Below are 10,967 nucleotides of genomic sequence, written 5' to 3' on the forward strand. Positions count from 1 at the left end.
GGAACGTAAATTAATACAACCACTATGGAAAACAATATGGAATCTACTTAGAAAACTAAAAATAGAACTGCCATATGTTCCATCAATTCCACTTCTAGGGATATACCTGAAGGGATGTGAGTCAGGTTACAATAAAGTCACCTACACTACTTGTACTACATTATTCTTTCTGACAACTGTACATTTGTATGATCAGGAGCAAGTAAAAGAGATATAAAACTAAACTAGGGAGTGTTGTAGGAAGTCCATGTTGATGCGTGTCTTGGATTGCTTATTCTTGTTCACATCTTTTTTTTGTGGTACTGGGATTTGAAGTTATGGTTTTGTGCTTGCTAGGCAGGTACTCTCTGCTTGAGCCAGGACTCCAGCTCTTTTACATCTGGTTATTTGGAGATAGGGTCTCACTTTTTGCCCATGGTGGCTTGGACCATGATCCTATTTTAAGCTTCCCTGGGATGACAGGGACAAACCACATGACCCAGCATTTTTCCAATGAGATAGGGTCTCTCAAACTGTTTTGCCCAGGCTGACCTGAAATTGCAGTCCTCCTAATCTCAGCCTCCCAACTGAATTCTGTAGCTACAATTACAGATGCGAGCCACCTGTGCCCAGCTTTTTGTATTTTTTTTTCAATTTAAATCAGCCTTTACAGGGTATCATAATCTGTTTGCAATTGTGCCACTTTAGTCTAAAGCATGGTGTTTTCTGATTTTGACAAGTTAGTTTGCTTTCTGAAAGGATTAACTTCTTAAGTAGCTGAATTTATTCCTTCTCGTGGGAGGTTAAGTGAGAATGAAATTCTTTATCTGTATGGGTAGTCAACAATGATTCAAGGTTTTTAATTGTATACCTCTCACTTGATAATCATTTTTTTAAACAGCCCTGATTCTAATTTTACATTTTCCAATTCTACCACAGCCCTCTCCAATTATTGGGTCATAACATCTTTATATGAATCAAGCTCAATGCAAAATTCTCTAATCATGACTTTCTCATTCTCTTGATGTCTTAGCTCTTCTAGTGTAAAAATGGCCTTTGCCATTGGTGAGATCTGAGATTCATAAACATGACGTACATTTATGCACTCACAAATTTCTTTTTCTAGGAGCTTCACTCTTTCTTGAAGGTGTCTCTTCTCTGTGTCAATAGGAAAAAGTTCTGGGTGAATTGAGCCAATTTATCTTTCAGCTTGACGTGACCCCTCCTAATCTTTATCAGGGTTACAAAACATCTGAAATCTATCTAAAAGATCTTGATTTTAGTTTCTTGGCAATTATTAAGCTCTTCCATCATGACACCTCAGTTATGCAATTATGAATTCTACTCCATCTTTCTTTCACTTCTCTTTCCAATTCTAATAAAATTCCCTGGTTTTTTCTTGCCATTGCAGCCAGATTATCTTTCAATCTTTTGCATTCCTTAAAAGATATCATTCCACTTTTTCCTACTTCATCAAATTCTTTGTGATCTGCATCAAGCTGGCACTGGAGGCTTCTTATCTCCTGGTCTTGATTAGTCGATGTTTCCTTTAGATAGTCCACAGATAATTCATACTCTGACACAGTTATCCCCATTTGAGCAATAGATTTTTCTTTATTAGCTAGAGTTTCTTGCAAGTCTCTGATTATTTCTTTCTTCTCATCTACAGTCTTCTAGAGAAAACCTTTTTCTTTATCAATAACACCAGTGGTCATTTTCATTACATGAGCCTTTCATTTTGTGAAGTCATCTTAAGGGTTAATGAACTGATTTTTTTTTCCTCCAGTATTTTAATTTGTTCTTTTTAAAAAAAAGAATGTTTTTATTAATACATGATAGTCATATGGGGGTTTCCTTGTGAAATTTCCATATGTACATATACTGTTTCCCAGTTTGTTTCATCTCCTCCATTATGGGTGAGCTGACTTGTTAGCATGACTTTTCACCTAAATTAAAATGTAATATCCATATCCAATATCCATATCCAAGTATATTAATTACTTAACAAAAGATAAAACCACAGAGTAGAGGGTACAAAGCTGCCTTAAATAAAATAAAGCATAGCACACTCCTTTCTGACCTGTTTTATCACCTAGAACCAGGTTTCTCAGGCTGCAAATTTTGCTGATCTTTTGAGAAAATACAGAACAATTCTTACTTACAGAATAGCTCTTAGTCAGTCTAATTTCTTTTTCTCTTCTCTCAAGTTTACCTGATGTATCTAAGTTCAAAACTCCTTAATAATTCAGTAAATCTGGGTTCCACTATACATAATTATCATATAGCATAATTGTACACATTACTACATATTTTAATTTGTTCTTGGGCTGATTCAAGTTCATTTCTTTTTTTTTAATGGAAAGTTGTTGCTGACAGTCATCACTTGACCACTGTAACTGCTTATTTAATATCCAAGGGCATCCATCACTATTTTCTTATGAGTCACCAGCCATACGGCTAAGTTTTTGAGCTTGGAGTTTTGATTTGTTTTCAAATGACTCTATTGTTTCTTTCATTATTAACTTTTATATTGTAATTCATGTTTCTCATTTTCAAGCTGATGATTAACATGTATCAAATACTAAGTAGTCTTCTACAATTCTGATTTTCTAAAGATACTTTAAAGCTTTCCCCTTAAGTCTTCCTTTTCTGTCACAATTCTTCTTAAGTAAGCTAGTGAAAATTTTTTTTTTCCTTTTCCACAAGACTAATGAGATTTGGGTGAATTCCTGTCTTAGTGAAGATAATACTTCATGAACTTCATTATAGAAGACACTTAGTTTATCTCTTTTTGCTGTTACAATTTATACTTGAACCATATATTTTTCAAATCTTTTTAGTTAGCAATATGCTGAAGTTCATCTCTGTCCAATTTCTGAATTGTAATCACCCTTTTCTGGTGTTTAAATACTGGATTTTTTTACATATGCACAATAATTTGTAGAGCAAGATTTCCATTGTATTTTATATTGGGAACTTTCTAGCTTTGCTTATAATAATGTAGTTCTTCAATACCTTTCAGAAAGGTATCTAAATGAGATGGTGACTTGTCTTGATGTTTTATTTCATGCTCTGGCATCATTCTCTCAACTTCCAAAGTTAAGTTTTCTTTCTGCAACTGCAAAACTTTTTGCTGTCTTTGTCTTTCTTGTTTAAGCTGATAAACAACAGTTTCCAGGTCTGATTGCAGAAGGAATACATCATTCAGTCTCTCCTTTTCTTTGTGGCATAAGTTTAATTGCAATTTAAGTTTTGTCATTGTTTCTTCAAGATTTGGCATTTCATAGAGGTTTCTTCTAATTTATTTCTTTGCCTCCTCAAGATCTTTATCTCAAGCACTTTTTATGTCTTTCCAACTGCTGAGCTAGCCAGTCTATTTCAGTTAATTCTTAGCAGAGTTTTTCATTTCATTAAACTTAAATTAACACCTTTAGTTGTCACTGTTTCCTTGGTTTCCATAAGTTCTTGAATGTTCTTCTCCAGGTGTATATTAGTTTGCTGAAGAAAGTCAATCTGAATATTTAAATGAGCTTTTCATTGGTTTTATTCCTAAACTTCAGAGATAGGTCACTGGGGAGGGACCACCATCCAAAGCAACTATCTCTCCTCCTGGTTGAATCTGCTTGCTGTACAACCTCTCACTCCACTTTTCATTATTTTGGACTTCATGCTGAACTTCTTGAGTTCTGTTATCAGCCACTTTGAGTAGGTCTGCACTGTTAAGGGTCATCTGGCTGAGGAACTGGGTAAGAACTGACTTCAGAAGGAGGGATTGGTTCACTAACCAATGTTTCTTTTCTTGACAACAACATTTTTTCTTGAAGCTGTTGAACTTTTTTCATTCTTAGCTTTTGCTCTCAAACTCTTCAAGAGTTTGAGTTTATGAGCCTGTTGGTTATTCAGAAATTTCAGATCAACTATTTCATGGGCACTCTTCATCAATGTAGTTTTTAACTATTTAATGTGTTGGTCTGAGTACTGTATCAGTTTCATTAACTCCAGGTATAACTCATTATTTTCCCTACCCAATCTTACATTTTTGTGTTTTATAGGGTTTCAAAACAAACTCAAAATTGGCACTTCCTTTTTCAGCTTTCACAGAAGATAATTTTGATTGTCACAGGTTTTCTGTTACATGAAGTAAGTCACTGAAAAGTTTTTCTACTAAAAGCAAACACTCCACTGTCACAGTCTGGCGGTATCTCAACGGATCCAATCTTTTTCTGGTATTTACATACTTTCTGAAGCTGCAGTAATGTTGTCTTCCAAAACCTACCTCAAAACTTAAAGTTCACCAGGTCGGTGGTAGCTGTCACATAATCCTCTGTCCATGCCTCTTTCACCAGCTCCTTCCATTCCAGTCAGCTAGAGTTGTTTGAAGATGGTGTGGAGAGACCACGTGCCACTTGTAGGCGGTGCCTGGGTTGCCCTGGTAACTGGAGTAGTGGACAATGCTCAGCTTATCCGCATACTCCAAACGGTGATGGCCGTGCTGGGCCGCCTATCCCACTGTGTTTGGCATGTAGTTTTCATTTTCATTGGCTCTAGGAATTGTTTTTTAAAAAATAATTTTGTCATTTGAATTGGTATGGATTAAGAATACAAGGGGGTTTCATTTTGGCAATTCCATACAAATGTAAGATGACTGTAGGAATTTTAAAACTTCCTGCCTGATTTATTTAGTGACCCAATGATCATTCAAAAGCATGTTGTTAAATCTCCATGTGATATTTTTTGGTTTCTCTTGCTATAGGTTTCTAATTTATTCCATTATTATAAGATATAAGAAATTATTTCAATTTTCTTGTATTTGTTAAGACTTGTTTTATAACCTAAATTGTGATTTATTTTTGAGACAGTTCCCTGGACTTCTGAGAATGTTTATTTGGCAACTGTTGTATGGGACACTCAATAAATGTCTGTTAAGTCTGTTTTTGATCTATGGTGCAATTTAACTCTGAAGTTTCTTTGATTTTTTGGAGGGAGGATTCTGGCTGATTTTTATTTTGCAGTACTTTGGCTTAAACTCAGAACCTTATGCTTGCTAGGCACCACTTAAACCATGTTCCCAGTCATTTATTTTAGCTTGTTTTCAGATAGGGTCCTGCATTTACTTTTTCTGGGCTGGCCTTGAACCATGATCCTCCTACCACCCTCTCCAGAGTAGCTTGGACCACCTTCATGGGCTACCTACCATGTATGGCTTGGTTTTTGATACAGCATCTTGCCAACTTTTCCCTGAGCTGGCCTTGAAACATGATCCTCCTGTCTCTGCCTCCTGGATAGCTGGGATTATAGAGTGTACCATCATACTTGGCCCAGATCTATATGTTGATAAGAACTGGGTAATTGAAGTACAAATCACTATTGTATCTAGACCCATTTGTCTCTTCATGTCTAGTAGTGTTTGTTTTACAAAGTTAGTTTCAACAATATTCAATGCATACAAAATTACAAATGTTAATGTTTTCAATGTATTGTATATTCATATGTAGTGATCTTATCTCTTCTGACTAATCTAGATTCTACATATGAGAGAAAACATGCAATATTTGCCTTTCTGAGTCTGGTCTATTTCACTTAAGATGATGACCTCCAGTTCCACCCATTTTCCTGCAAATAACACATTTTTGTCCTTTATGGATGAATGATAATTATATGTATATATATATATATATATATATATATATATATATGTATATATATATATATATATATATATATTCATCTGTGATGAACACATAGACTGGTTCTATAACCTGACTATTGTGAATAGTGCCACAATAAACATGGGTATGCAGGTGTCTCTCTATAATATGCTGCCTTTTATTCCTTTGGGTATATACCTAGAAGTGATTTAGCTGGATCATTAGGTAGTTCTATTTTTAGGTGTGTGAGTAGTCGCCATACTGATTTTTATAGTGGCTGGACTAATTTACATTCCCCCCAACAGTGTATAAAGGTTCCTATTTCTGTATAGCCTCAGTAAAATTTCTTGTTTTTGTGATAATTGCCATTCTAACTGGAGTGAGATGGAATTTCAATGTAGTTTTGACTGGCATTTCCCTGATAGCTAAATATGTTAGAGATTTTTTATTGTAATTATTGGACATTCATCCTTCTTTTGAGAAGTGTCTATTAAGTTCACTCGCCCATTATTGATTGGATTATTTGCTGTTTTGTGGTTTATTTTTTTTAGTTCTTTATGTATTCTAGATACTAATGCCTGTAACAGAAAGAACTGTCAAAGATTCTCTTCCATTCTGTAAGCTGTCTCTTCAGTTTAGTAATTATTTATTTTGCTGTGCAGAAATCTTTTAACTTGATACAATCCCATTTTTCAATTCTTGGTATTATTTTCCTGAGCTATTGAAGTCCTATACAAAAGCTATTACCTCTGCCTATGTTTTGAATTATTTTCCCTAATTTTTCCTTTACTAATCTCAAAGATTCAGTTCTTACTTTAAGGTCTAGGATATATTTTGAGATGATTTGGGTACAGGATTAGAGATTAGAATCTAGTTTCAGACTTCTGCATATAAATATCCAGTTTTTCTAGCACTATTTGTTAAAGAGGCCGTATTTTTCAATGTATGTTTTTGACACTGAGTGCACTAAGTTCTGTACTAATGACAGAAAACTGAGGAACTCTTGTGTCCCGCCTGAAGTCTCAGTTTTTTCAGATCATGCCAGCAGTTCATTACCTTGTGGAAAGGAGACTGGGCAGGGGGGAGGGGTATTAAGAATAGGGTCCTATTCTTAATGCTATCAGTCCTGCCTGGCAGCAAGCCCCAAAGCCAGAAGATAGCTCCTGGATGCTGAGTACTCTGCCATCCAAGGACTTGGTGCTGTTTCTGCAGTGATCTTCAGGCAATGGGGCTAGATATCACCAGGAAAGGCAAGGCCACCAACCACTGGGTGCTTCACTACCCAAGATTCTGACTGCTAACTTCTCTGTGAGCCCATGTCAGACCCTCTCCCTCTCTACCAATAGCTCATATGGTTCTCTCCCTCATGTCCTAAGACTTCCTGAGTTCCTAGGGTAGCTCAGTCTCAAACTACATCTGGGGGCAAATTCCCATTGCCAGTGGCATCTCATGGGGCATGTAGCTGGTTAGTTTTGAATATAAGTTCTCACTTTTTGCCCAGGATAGCCTGGACCACAATCCTATTCTATTCTTTCCTCTATAGCTGGGATGACAGGCATGCTGCAATGCCCAGTTTTTTTTCTGTTGAGATGGGATCTCATGAACTTTTTTTGCCTGGGCTGGCCTGAACTGAGATCATTCTGATCGCAGCCTCCCACATAGCTAGGATGACATGCATACAGTTGCACCCAGCTATTGATTGAGATGGGGGTCTCATTAATTTTTTGCCTTTGTTGACCTTGAACTGTGATCTTCCCTATGTCAACCTCCCAAGTAGTTAGGAATATGACAGACTGGAACCACTTTGCCTGAATTTTTTTTTTTTTACTGTAGATACTTAGTGGTATAAATTTCTCTCTTAGAACTGCCTTTATTGCATACCACAGGTTTGAGTATGTTGTATTTTCATCTTATTTTAGGACATTTTAAATTTTAAATTTTCTGATTTCTTGAATGACCCATAGGCATTCAAAACTACATTGTTCAATCTCCACGTATTTGTGTAGTTTCTATTGCTGTTGAGACCTAATCTATTCCATTATCAGATAAGATAAAAGAAACCTTTATAACCTTTCCTTTTGGGGGCATAAATGTTGTTTCCAATTATTTTGTGCTATATTTATCTGATTCTTGAGTTGTAATTATGATCTGATTTCTGTCTTTTGAGGGGTTGTGGGGATTGTAATGGCAAGAGAAGGCTGCACACTAACACCCCTATATAAACCTAGAAGAGGTATCCATCCCAACAGATGCACAAATTGCAACATAGAAATTTGAAAAAGCATGGTAATAAGACTCTTTTGAGGTATCACAGCTGTTCAGTAAATTAATCCAAAGATATTGAAAGTTGGACAAGGATTTGAAAAGTCTAGTTTAAAAATAATCAGTGAAATAATGGGGGAAATGTGGCAGGTTAAAAGCATCCACCATTTTGACTCTATGAATTAGAGGAGTCAGATTACACACCAGAGACTATATTGAAGAAAGAGGAAGAAAATTGGCAATCATGAAAGAGGTAACAAGGCAGTGGAAAAGCACAGAGAAACAGCGGCAACAGACAAAAAGCAGAAAACTGAAGGTGCAATTAGAAACTCCTCCCCCACAGGGAGAAGACCTCCTGGGTAAGGCCTGAAAGCTCTGAAGCCCACCTTACAGAACTGCATTCCAGTGTGTGTTTGCTGCCAGGTGAGTCTGAGGGCCCCTAAGCCTAACAAATCATGTGATTTCCACAGCCTCTTCCTCTTCCCCACAGGGAAGCAAACTGGTGGGCCGCATCTGAAAGCACTAAGGCTCACTGAGAACTGCATCCCAGTGTGTGTTTGCTACCTGGTGGATCTAAATATCCCAAGCTCAGGCCCTCCGAATCTCCCCAGCATGAAAGTGAATGGCAGTGCAGTGTCTGAAAGCACTGAGACACACCCCCAGGAACTGCATCCTGACATGTGTTTGTTGCCAAGTAGGTCTAAGGCCCCTTTAGCTTAGGCTTGTCAAATCATGAGACTTCCACAGCCTCCTCCCACCAACAGGGAGGTGAACTGCTGGTCAGTGTCTGAGTGTCTGAAAGCACTGAGACCTGTCTCCAGAAACTGCATCCTGCTATGTCTTTGCTGCATGGCAGGACTGAGGTTCCCAAGTCTAGATTTTCTGAGTTATGTGAGTTCCACAGCCTTCTCCTCCTCTGTACAGGAAGGTGAACTGATGGTCAGAATCTGTAAGCAAGGGGACCAGAAAGCAGAGTATGCAGGTCCTTCAGTTCTCCTTCAGCCAGTAAGAATTCAGTGCTTTCTTTGTTCCCCACCACATATGCACACTTGTTATTCACCCTTAAGATTGGATACTTGCTGCACCTGGGAACACAAACTGTTGGGCTTGAGGAGCAAGTGGGAACCTGCCTAGCAGCAGGCTATAAAGCTCCATGAGACCAGCAGCAGTTCTTAGTACACAAAGAGGAGAAGATTCTATAGTGAACACAGCCCAGACAACTGTCTCTTCTACAGAGACTCCAGCTCATCTTCCTCAATATGAGTAGTGCTGAGGATCTGGCTCAGTGCTCTGAGCATGTGGGCAAGTGCTTGGGTACCGAACCATACAGACCAGCAGATGAAAGCTTGGCTACTTAGCCAGTCCAGTGGTAAGAAATAGTACCTCAACCTGGTCACTACACTGTCATGCCTAAACATTGTAAATGTTTCAACTGAAAGATTATGAATGATTAAAACTTCCAAAGTATGATTTGGCCTCATATACAGAAATTCCAATTCAGATACCAAGAAATATGAAATGAAATCGAGGCAACATGACTCTTTCAAAACTGAACAACTCTCTCATTAAAAACACTAATGATAGTGAAGCAGACGAAACTTCAGACAAAGAAATAAAAAAATGATTATAATACTGAGCAACAAAATTAAAGAGGACATAAACTCCTGAATGAATTTGTAGAAAACTCAAAAAAGAATGAATAAAATAAAGAAAGCAATGCAGGACATAAGATCAGAATTCAATAAAGACAGAAATTCTGAAAAAAATCAAATTTTGATTCCAGAAATGAAAATCAAAATAAGTAAAATAAAAACCCAATAAAAGTCTCTCCAGTCAACTGATCAAATGGAAGGCAATATCAGGGCTTGAAGACAGGGTAGATGTATTAGAACATGGAGATGAAGATAAACAAGTGTGAAGGAAGATGCATAACCTCTGGAACACCATTAAAAGACCAAAGCTATGAATCATGGGCATAGAATAAGGAGAAGAGGTGTAAGCTAAAGGCATAAAAAATATGTTCAATAAAATAATAGCAGAAATATTGAGAAAGGAGGAAGTCATCCACATATAGGAGGTTTTTAGATTTCCAAGCAGACAAGACCAGAAAAGAAACTCCCTGTGTGTGGTTAAACATTATGCATACAGAATGCATAATGAAAGCTACAAGAATATTGAAAGCTACAAAAGAGAAGTGCCAAGTCACCTATAAAGCAGATTTCTCAAGAGAAACTTTAAATGCAAGGAGGACATACAATAATGTTTTTCAAGTCCTGAAAAAAAATTAACTGCTAACCCAGATTACTCCAACCAGCAAACCTATCCTTCATAATTAAAGGAGAAATAAAAATCTTCCATGACAAACAAAATGAACACATTTCAGGGACGGTATACCAGCACTACAGAAGATAATTAAAGGAATCCTACATACAGAAGAGGAAGACAAATGCAACCATGAAAACACAGGAAAGAATAAATCTCACTAGACAAATAGATAATCAAATGAGGAGTAAGCAGGAATCAAATACTCCAAAACCACTTAAATGGAAAGAATTACTATGTAGCTTTCAATTATAACTATGAATGTTAATGGTCTCAATTTCCCACTTAAAAGACACTGACTGGAAGATTGAATTTAAAAAATAAAACCTGATCATTTGTTTTCTACTAGAAACTCACTTCACTGGCAAAGACAAACAGGTTTAGAGGAAAAGGAGGTGAAAAGATTTCCAAAGCAAAGGAAACCCAAAACCAAGCAGGAGTAGCTTTACTAATATATGACAAAGCAGACCTCAAACAAAAATTAGTAGAGACAAAAGTCACTTCATATGGGTAAGGGGAGCAATCTGTCAGGAGGATGCAATTAAAAACATATGCAGCAAATGTTAGCTCACCATTTCATAAAGCAAACACTACTGAACATATAAACACAGGTAGACTCCAACACACAATAATACCCCACCTTCACTAGACAAAACCAACATTGTATCTTTAGAATTTAATGACACTGTAGATGTCTTAACATCTGTAGAATATGCCACCCAACAGCAACAGAAAGCACAATCTTCTCAGCAGCCC

General features: G+C 37.0%; 1 pseudogene; it reads right to left on the bottom strand.

Moving 5' to 3' along the window:
- Positions 1 to 646: 646 nt before the first annotated feature.
- Positions 647 to 5,202, bottom strand: LOC109674409 (centrosomal protein of 135 kDa-like; annotated as a pseudogene).
- Positions 5,203 to 10,967: the final 5,765 nt, after the last annotated feature.

This window comes from Castor canadensis, chromosome 16, assembly GCF_047511655.1.
Source record: "Castor canadensis chromosome 16, mCasCan1.hap1v2, whole genome shotgun sequence".
NCBI lineage: Eukaryota > Metazoa > Chordata > Mammalia > Rodentia > Castoridae > Castor > Castor canadensis.